This window comes from Dromiciops gliroides, chromosome 1 (genome assembly GCF_019393635.1).
Source record: "Dromiciops gliroides isolate mDroGli1 chromosome 1, mDroGli1.pri, whole genome shotgun sequence".
In the NCBI taxonomy this organism is placed as follows: domain Eukaryota; kingdom Metazoa; phylum Chordata; class Mammalia; order Microbiotheria; family Microbiotheriidae; genus Dromiciops; species Dromiciops gliroides.
Genome location: NC_057861.1, coordinates 356,211,822 through 356,222,770, shown reverse-complemented (window position 1 = coordinate 356,222,770; position 10,949 = coordinate 356,211,822).

Sequence of the window (10,949 nt, the reverse complement as noted above, 5' to 3'; positions counted from 1 at the left end):
TGTTGAATTCTTTGGTACATTCTAATTTTTAGAGAGCTCTTTTGCTTGGGAAAGTTTGGGAGCCAATTACACCAAACTATCAATTCCATTTCTAATTCTTTCTTCTATACCACTAATTTATTTTCCAATTTTTCTCCCCTGGAAGTTAATTTTTATTGATAAAACATTTTAAAACATTTAACTCTTGCTTCATCTCGGAAATTCTAGAATTTGTTCATCTTTGAGACTTAACCTATAGCATTTTTTTCTTTTGTGTCTTGATTGTCCCTACCAGCATAATAACTTTTTTATAGTGGAATTTTTCTTTTGATTTTTTTATTTTTCCAGCTTACTTCTCAATTTCAGACTTTACATTTGGGGCTAGACTTGGGGCACTTTGGTGGGGGAGGGATTTGGATAGGTTGGTTTTATTGCTGCTTTCATGGGATAAAAAATATTGTATTAATCCATGATCAGAAGGATCTTCAAGCTTTTAGGGTTACAGAAGTGTTCTGATCCAGGACAGATTGTGTTTGTTCTGATTTTTGCAAGTTGCTTAACTGGGTTTGTTTTGGAGAAGCAGGAGTCTTTTGTTGATCTCAACCACTAAGATGCAGTTGGGAAAACTCTGATCATTCAGAGCATTAGAATTTTAGCCTAGCTTTTTGACTTAAGATTACTGTTGGCTTATTCTTCTGCATACTTTAGACTGGCATAGAAGCTGAGTCCAGGGCATAACATAGGGATGGCAACCACCCTTTATGCTAAAATATATTTCTGTATATAAATTTCCCTTCTCAGTCTTCACTAGAATGTAATCAAGAACTAGTGAAGGGGTGGCAGAGCAACCAGAAGACATCCTTTCCCACTAGAGTGCCCTTCTTGGGATGGGAACTTCTTTCTCTGATGTATAGTCATTTTTGGGTGCTGGAGTATCTCTAAAACACCGAGACCTTCTTGTTTGCCTCCCTGTTTCAACTTAGGCTAGAAAAATGTCTCACAATGATTCATTTTATTTTTGGATTTTACCATTTGGATTCAGCCTGTTTAGTTTTCTGTATTGGTTTGGAGACATATCAGAACTCACTGTGCTTTCTTCCTGCTAATTTCCCATCTTGATCTCACCTCCCATGACAGTCATTTTCTTTTCTTTTCTTTTTTTTTGTCTTTTTTGGGGCAATGGGGGTTAAGTGACTTGCCCAAGGTTACACAGCTAGTAAGTGTCAAGTGTCTGAGGCCAGATTTGAACTCAGGAACTCCTCAATCCGGGGCCAATTCTTTATCCACTGTGCCACCTAGCTGCTCCCGACAGTCATTTTCAATCAAAGAAAATAGAAAATGATTTTTTACCAAAACTGGAGGTAGATCATTAGATGACAGCTTAGTTTGGAGAAGATTTCAATAGGTAATACTTTGGTCCAGATCTAATCAAGTAACATTTTAGAGGAGTATATGTAAAGTTCAATGGTTTGGCATTTAACAGCACAGCTTTATTATAAAATGGCATAATGGAAATGGAACAAAGCTTTGCAACAGTTTCCATAGTGGGAGAGACCTGAAGGTTCAGGAAGACTACAAACTGTTTCAGTCAAAAGTATACCATGGAAAACCAAATAGATATTACTGTCTTTGGTTTACTAGCCTTAGAGATGAAAACTCTGCCCAATTCAACTAAAGTAAAGGTGACTGAAAGCCCTAGGAATTCTTACTCCAGAGAAGAGAAGATATTAGGGTAAAATGATAGCTGCCTTCAAGTGTTTGAAGGACTGACATGTACATAAGGAGTTAGGTTTGTTCTGCCTGGACCCAGAAAACAGAAATTATAAAAAGATAGATTAAGGTATATTGTATAAAAATTCTTAGCAATAGAAGCTGTCTAAAAGTGCAATAGACTGCTATAAGAGAAAGTAGTTAGTTACTTAATGGATATTGTCAAACACAAGCTTTATAATTCCATTCCAGTATTGTTTTAGAGAAAGCCCTTGGCCAAATATCAGTTGCGTACATAGATAGATAGGGGTGTAGAAGATAGGTAGATAGGTAGATAGATAGATAGATAGATAGATAGATAGATAGATAGATAGATAGATAGATAGAAAGATAAAAATATAATTCATAGATAGAGAAGAGTGATAGATGATACCTACATATATATATATATATATATATATATATATATATATATATATATATATATAGATAGATAGATAGATAGATAGATAGATAGAAAGTTAGAGAGTTAGATAATATTTAAGAAAAACTTCCTATTTGCTAGGTATTGTTCTAAGTGAGGCAGATATAAAGAAATAACAGAAAAGAAAAAGACTGTTATTCTACAAGAGCTTACATTCTAAAAAGGGGGGACAAAATATTTAAGAGCTGAAAGTGTGAACAGTAAACCAGGAGCAGGAATTGGGAGCCTCTAGATCAGTGGCAGAACTCAGTACATAGATAGTAAGAGGGTTGAACAATTCCAGAAGGAGATTACAGGTGTCTCTTTGCTAGCACCAAGGCAGAACTATGTTGTTTTGACCATATTCAGATCCAGGTAAGAGTCTTGCGTAGAGTTCCTAGGCAGGGGAGGAGCACATGCACAAAAAAGCTTTCAGCCATAGCACAGGAGGCTTCATAGTTCCAGGGCAGAAAAGCAGGACTATGGTTGCTTGAAGACCAGAGCACAGGCCAGGAGAGTAATAAACATACCTCTACTTAAATCATACCACCATGAAAGAACTAAGGCCTTAGAAAGTCATAGAAGTATCTTGGAGAACAGCTACTCAAACTGCCTGAAGCTTGGGACTGTGTGCCCTCCACCCTAGAAGCAGTGCACCATTTTAACTAAGAGTTTAAAGTCAAGAAATAGGCTGGTAAGGGGCAGTTGGGTGGAGCAGGGGATAAAACACTGGCTCTGGATTCAGGAGGATCTGAGATCAAATCTGTTTTCAGACACTTGACACTTACCAGCTGTGTGACTCTGGGAAAATCACTTAACCCTCATTATCCCACAAAAAAAAAATAGACTGGGAAAACGAGCAAACAGAAAAAAAATGCTGACCCTAGAAAGTTTCTATGGAGAAAAGGAAGATAAAAACACACTCTCAGAAGAAGATAACAAAGTCAAAGCTCATACATCCAAAGATTCCAAGAAAAATATTAATTGGTCTCAGGTCATAGAAAGGCTCAAAAAGGACTTTGAAAATAAATTAAGAAAGGTAGAAGAAAAAATGGAAAGAGAAATGAGAGTGATACAAGAAATTCATGAAAAAGGCAATTGTTTGGTAAAGGAGACACAAAAAATACTGAAGAAAATAAAACACCTTAAAAACAGACTGTACCAAATAGTAAAAGAGGTATAAAAAGCCAATGAGGAAATGAATGTATTGAAAAGCCTAAATGGCCAAATGAAAAAGGAGGTACAAAAGTTCCCTTAAGAAAATAACTCCTGAAAAATTAAGACTGGGCAAATGGAAGCTAATGACTTTGTGAGAAATCAAGACAGAGTAAAGTAAATGCAAAAGAATGAAAAAATAGAAGGCAATGTGAAATATCTCCTTGGAAAAACAACTGACCTGGAAAATAGATTGAGGGGAGATAATCAGAAAATTATTGGACTACCTCAAAACCAGGACCAAAACAAGAATGTAGACATCATTTTCCAAGAAATTTTCAGGGTAAATTGCCCTCAAATTCTAGAACCATAAGGTAAAATTGAAATTGAAAGAATCCAATGATCATCTCCTGAAAGATATCCTAAAATGGAAAGTCCCAGGAATATTATAACCAAATTCCAGAGTTCCCAGGTCAAGGAGAAAATATTGCATGCTACCAGAAAGAAACAATTCAAATACAGTGGAGCCAGAGTCAGGATAACACAAGATCTATCAGCTTCCACTTTAAAGGATCAGAGGGCTTGGAATATGATATTCCAATCACCAGCCCTGGATTCAGGAGGACCTGAGTTCAAATCTAGCCTCAGACACTTGATAATTACTAGCTGGGTGATGCTGGGCAAGTAATTTAACCCCCATTGCCCCACAAAGAAAAAGAAAAGGAACATGATATTCCAGAGGAGAAAGGAACTGGGATTACAACCAAAAATCACCTACCCAGCAAAAGTGATTATAATCCTTAAGAAGAAAAGATGGGCATTCAATGAAAGAGAGGACTTTCAGGCATTCTTTATGAAAAGACCTGAGATGAATAGAAAATTTTACTTTCAAATACAAGACCTTAGAGAATAATAAAAAGGTAAACAGGAAAAAGAAATCATAAGGAATATTAAAAGGTTAAACTGTTTACATTCCTACATGAGAAGATGATACTTGTAACTCATAAGAAATTTCTCATTATTAGGACAGGTAGACAGAGTATGTTTAGACAGAGGGCCCAGGTGTGGGTTGAATATGAAGGGAATATATATATTTAAAAAAATAAAATTAAGGGATGAGGGGAATGCACTGGGAGAAAGGGAAAGGGTGAGGTGGAATGGGTTAAAGTATCTTACATAAAAGAAACAAGAAAAAGCTTATGGAGTGGAGGGGAACATGGGGTATGTGCTGGGGAGTGAGTGATACCTTATTCTCATCAGAATTGGCTCAAAGAGGGAATAACAGACATATTCAATTGGATATAGTTATCTATCTTACCCTTCAGGAAAGTAGGAGGGTAAGGGGATAAGGGGGAATGTGATAGAGGGGAGGGCAGATTGGGAGAAGGGTCAGTCAGAAGTAAAACACTTTTGAGGAGGGACAGGGTGAAAGAAGATACAAAATAGAGTAAATGTCATGGGGAGGGAATAGGACAGAGGGAACTAGGAATAGTAACTGAAAAAAAAAGTTTTTCTGACAGGCCTCATTTCTCCAACATATAGAGAACTGAGTCACATTTATTAAAATAAGAGTCATTCCCCAGTCGATAGTTAATCAAAAGATATGAAGTTTTCTAATAAAATAATCAAAGCTACCTATAGCCATAAAAAATAGCTTTATCTCACTATTGATTGGAGTTATGCAGATCAAAATAGTTCTGGAGAACTACCTCATACCTATTGGATTGGATAACAGGACAGCAGAGAAAAATGAGAAATGTTGTAGGGAATATGGGGAAAATGATACATTAAAGCCCTCTTGGTGAAGTTGTAAACTGATTCAAAAATTCTGTAGAGCAATTTGTATCTATGACCAAAGGGCTATAAAACCATGTACACTCTTGGCCTAGTGATACTACTACTAGGTTGGTATCCAAAAAGAGATGAAAAAAAAATTGAATTTGAAATTGAGGAGATGCCCATCAATTAGGGAATGGTTGAACAAATTGTGTGATGAAATTATGATGGAACACCATTATGCTATAAGAAATGATGAGCAGGATGCTATTAGAAAAACTTGCATGAGCTGATGCAACATGAAATATAGTGTATACAAAGTAACAGCAATATTGTAAGATGATCATCTTTGAATGTCTTAGCTATTTTCTGCAATACAATGATCCAAGACAACTCTGAAGGACTTATGAAAAATGTAATCCATCTCCAGAGAAAGAACCAATAGTGTCTGAATACAGATTGAAGCATCCTTTTTATAGTTACTTTTTTTTTAAGTGAAGCAATTGGGGTTAAGTGACTTGCCCAGGGTCACGCAGCTAGTAAGTGTTAAGTGTTTAAGGCTGGATTTGAACTCAGGTACTCCTGACTCCAGGGCTAGTGATATATCCACTGCACCACCTAGCTGCCCCATAGTTCCTTTCTCTTAGGTTTTTAAGTTTTCTTTCACAGCATAAATAATATGGAAATGTTTTGCATGATTACACCTGTATAACTTATAATGAACTGCTTGCCTTCTTAAGGGGGGGGGGGTTGGGGAGAGAGGGAGGAAAATGTGGAACACAAAATTTTAAAACCTGATGTGAAAATTGTTTTAACATGTAATTTGGGGAAAATAAAATTCTAAATTCTTTAAAAAATAGAAAAATTTTAAAATGTAAGAAAAAAGATCTGGAAGTGTGGTGAGGAGGGCATTGTGTTGATAAGGTAAATGGTTGGAATGTGGGACAGTGCAAAGTGTAATTATAGCTGGGGGTTAGTGAACAATATGACTAGGGATTCTCCTAGGCAGGTATTCATAAATCAATGGGCAGGACTGAAAGGCCAGTTATCTCCAAGTGGACAAGATAGCTGGAGGGGGAACAGTCTGGAAAGCCAGACATTTAGTTGAATTATCAGGGAAGATCAGTTGCAATAGGCTGTTTTTTGAAGTTCTTTCCAAACTTGATACATTTCCAATTCTGTCATCCCCAAATTTCTCACACACATATATTTATATCTATCCATACATACAATATCTATATCTATCTCTGTCCATATATAAAACATGTATAATAGAATCTTTAAAAAAAATTTAAAGTACCAAAATGAATGGGGACTCATGAAATAAGAAAGAACCAAATCAAAAATCAAATTAAAATAACAAAATAAATAATAAATTAAAGGTTTTTCCCCCAAGATAGATTGGAATCTGCATCTATTATTCTAATTCACATCTAATTTTTTTTGGTATTCTTAATCGTATGTCAGTTTTTATAATCAAAAAGAAAATAAAAGTGTTTCATTCAGAAAGCTTATAAGACAGAAGGTTCGCATGAGCCTCAGGCAAATTCTGTCCCCTTGGGATAATATAAAGAATCTGTTTAACCCCATAGGGGAAAACTGTAGAATAGCTCAAAAATAACTGAAACAATAATACATCACATCCTGCTAATCTATGAAGTTCATGGTTTGAAACATTTTTTTTTTAAGAAACAGCCTTGGGATACAAGAACTAATGTGTATCACTGAGTTGAAAATATCCTGCACTTATTCAGGAGTTTGGAACATAGTGCCCTAGTGAAAAGAGAAAGGTGAAGTAGAAAATCAAAGTTACATTTATTTCCATTTTATTTTCAGGTTTTTTTTTTCTTCCAAAGGAGTAGGGCATATAGGAAGACATTTCCTTTTTTCATTGACTTTTTTTCTTGTATGAAGAGAAATTTCTTTTAAATCATCCCTCTTAATTATGAACAAAAATTTTCACTGAGGACACTGTCCTTAAAAAGCAATCAAAATCTAATAATAAGTCTTGGCTGAAATCATCTGGATTAGTGGATTTCACTCAATGGGATTCAAAGCTCATCAAGTACAACTCCCTCATTTTATTGATAAGACAACTGAGCCCCAGAGTGTTTTTTTTGTTGTGGTCAAAATTATATGAGTATTAAAGTTGGGATTCAAACCCATTCTCTCCAACTACCAATCTAGGATTCCTTTCTCTAGACTTCTCCATAATTTAGTCTACTTATGAAAGTTAGGAGGTATATGTTGACAAGTCCAAAATTTCATTTACATTTTGGGACATAGTTGCTTATTTATGAAATCAAGATTACTATCAAAATAATTTAAGGGATAAAATGACACATCAGAAGTGAAAATATCTGTTTTAAAGATCTGTACCTCTTACTAACTAGTGCAATATTGCTTTGAAAAATCCCTTTACTTCTCTTGTGATTAGATTTCATGTATGCAAATTGAAAGCATTGAACTACATGATATGATCTATATATAAAAGCCAATCTAAGTATCAATTTTTTATTAAAATTATGCAATTTCTAAGAATATGACTTCACATGAATAATTTCCCCTTTTTGGGCCTCCCTCTTACACACATAAGTACACATAGCAGAGAAACATATATGTGTATATTTACATATGGGCAGCTAGGTGGTATGGTGAGTAGAGTTCTGGGCCTAAAGTCAGAAAGACTTATCATACTGAGTTTAAATCTGGCCCCAGATACTTACTAGCTGTGTGTAACTCTGGGCAAGACACTTACACCTGTTTCAGTTTCCCCATCTGTAAAATGAACCAGATAAGGAAATAGCAAACTACTCTAGTAGCTTTGCCAAGACAACTTGAAGGGTCAGGTGACTGGAATAACTGAAGAACAAACAACATATTCATATATATATATATATATATATATATATATATATATATATATATATATATACACATGCACATATGGATTCATACGAATAAACATCCATGGGTGTATACAAACTTCTATGAAACGGCACTGATTAATAAGCATAGACTTTATGCGCACTTATGAATGTATGCAGAGTTCTTGGCTAATGTATAATTCCCACATGGATTTTAGAACTTGATCTGTACCTGGATCTATTCTATACACCAATGAAATTAAAATTAAAAAGGATATATGTAACTGGAGGGAAAAGTCTTCACAGCACATTATTATGATAAAGTATATATATATATACACATATAAGTATAAAATCCAATTCATAAAAATGAATAATACCTGAATAAACAAATGATGAATGGTTATCAAAAGTCAGTTTTTAAAGGAAGAAATGCAAGCTATCAACACCCATAGGAAAAAAAGTGTTCCAAAGCAATCAATAATAATTAGAGAATAACAAATTAAAGTTACACCCCACCCCTGAGTGTGGCAAAGAACTTAAAAGGGAGAAATTGCAAATGTTGAATGGCTGTGGAACAAACATGCTAATGCATTATTGGTGAAACTATAATTTGGTGCATTCAACCTGAAAAGCAACTTAGCTTTGAGCAATTTAGCCAACAATGGAACTAAAATTTGCATGAATTTTGACCCGGTGATGTTGCTATAAGACATATACTCCATAGAGTTCAGAGAAAATGAAAGAATGATGATAAATACATAAATATTTTAGGAGCTTTTTATGTATCAGACGTATACTGAAAAGTAAGTGAAGGCACACCTGTTGGGCAATTTCTAAATGAATTATATGAATGTAATATATTATTATGATGATGCAAAATAAATTATGCAAGGGAAATTTTCAGAGGAAGAACAGCTGATTTTTGGTTTTGATAGGCCACTGAAGATCAAAAAGAGAGAGAATAAACAGGAGGAAAATAGAATGGAGGGAAATACATGGTGATCATAACTGGAAAAAAAATTACAGGAAGTTTCTTTGAAAAGACATAATTTTTCCAATATAGAGAGAACTGAATTAAATTTATATAAATAAGAGCCATTCCTCTATTGATGAATGGTTAAAAGATATGAACAGGTAGTTTTTAATGAAGGAAACAAAGCTATCTATAGTCATATGAAAAATGCTCTACATCACTTTTGATTAGAGAAATGCAAATGAAAGCATCTCTGAACTACCACCTTATAACTATCAGATTTGCTAATATGACAGAAAATTAAAATAAATAATGTTGTAGGGAATGTGTGGAAATTGAGACACTAATGCACTGTTGCTGAACTTGTATGTTTATTCAACCATTCTGGAGAGCAATTTGTAATTATGCTCCAATTGCTATAAACCATGCATACCCTTTTAATCCAGCAATATTGCTACTAGGTTCCTATCCCAAAGAGATAAAAAACAAACAAAGTAAAGGACATATGTGTACAAAAATATTTATAGAAGCTGTTTTAGTGGTGACAAATAATTGGAAATTTAGGGGATGTCTATCAGTTGAGGAATAGCTGAACAAGATATATATGACTGTGTTGTAATACTATTGTACCATAAGAAATTACAAGGACTATGCTCTTAGAAAAAAAAAATGGAATGTTTTACATTAACTGATGCAAAATGAAATGCGCACAACTCTAAGAACAATGTATACAGTAACAGTAATATTGTATGATGATCAAATGTGTATGACCTAGCCAATTAGACAATTCTGAAGGACTGAAAATGAAACATGCTATCCATCTCCAGAGAATGAACTGAGCAATTTTAAATGACAATTGAAGCTTACTTTTTCTTTGCTTTCTTTAGTTTTCTTTTTTTACATCTGTGTTTTCTTTCACAACATGACTAACATGGAAATATGTTTTGCCTGACTGCACATGTATAACCTACAACAAATTGTTTACCTTTTTAATGAGGAAATGAGGTGAAGTGGGGTGGGAGAAAATGTGTAATTCCAATTTTTTTGAATGAATGTTAAAATTGTTTTTACATGTAATTGGGAGAAATAAAATATTATTTTAAAAGATCAAATGAACTTTCTGCTAATCTTGGGCCCATTATATACAGTGACATATCAGCATCCATAGTTCTGCTTCATGTCTGGAGACCAAAATTATTTAGTATCCATATTTAACAGTTCTTCTACCCATGCATGGACACTCACAGAATATATCATCTGTGCCAGGACCAACAAATGCTAGTGCAGTACAGACTACTTGACCCCTATTTCCTGCAAGTGAGGCATTCTACATTTTGCTCCACTCTTTTTTATTCTTTTTCACCTTTAAGGGCATTTGGGGGCATTTAACATATCCAAATGGCTTTAGAGTGCACTGATGCTATGTCCCCCAACTGTAGAACAAGCTGTCTTGTACCACAATTTTATGTTTTTTAGATAATAAACATTTTTATTTAAAATTTTGAGTTCCAAATTTTATCCCTTCTTTCTTCCTAAACTCCTAGTTTTGTATAAATAGATCTTTTTCTCTTTTTGGGGATGTCTTTGGAATATAAACCTAGCAGTAATCCTCAGTTCTAATTAGCCACTAAAAGGCTGATAAGATTTTACACAACTATTTGCCTCAGAAGGCACAATCACAAATATAAAAATTTACCCCTCTTATATATAGCAGTCATAATCCCCTTCTGCTTATACCACCTCAGCTTCTGTGGAAGGGAACGGATTTTCACAATTTCTCTAAGTTTCTATACAGAACAGCCTCCGTTACAAATCCAAATCCCACTTGAGCTTGAATCCTAAGCACCTAGGCTTTTTTATACCTATAAGGCCTGGTTGACTTTGCTACTCTTCCTGCAATCCTGCCTCTAAGGTTGCTGTGGTTCAAATTTTTCTTTCTAGTTGGGGGTCATTTCCCATTCCTGAAACTAAGGAGGACAAACAACACAGAGCTGTCTTTCCCTTATCAATAGTTCAGTTGATG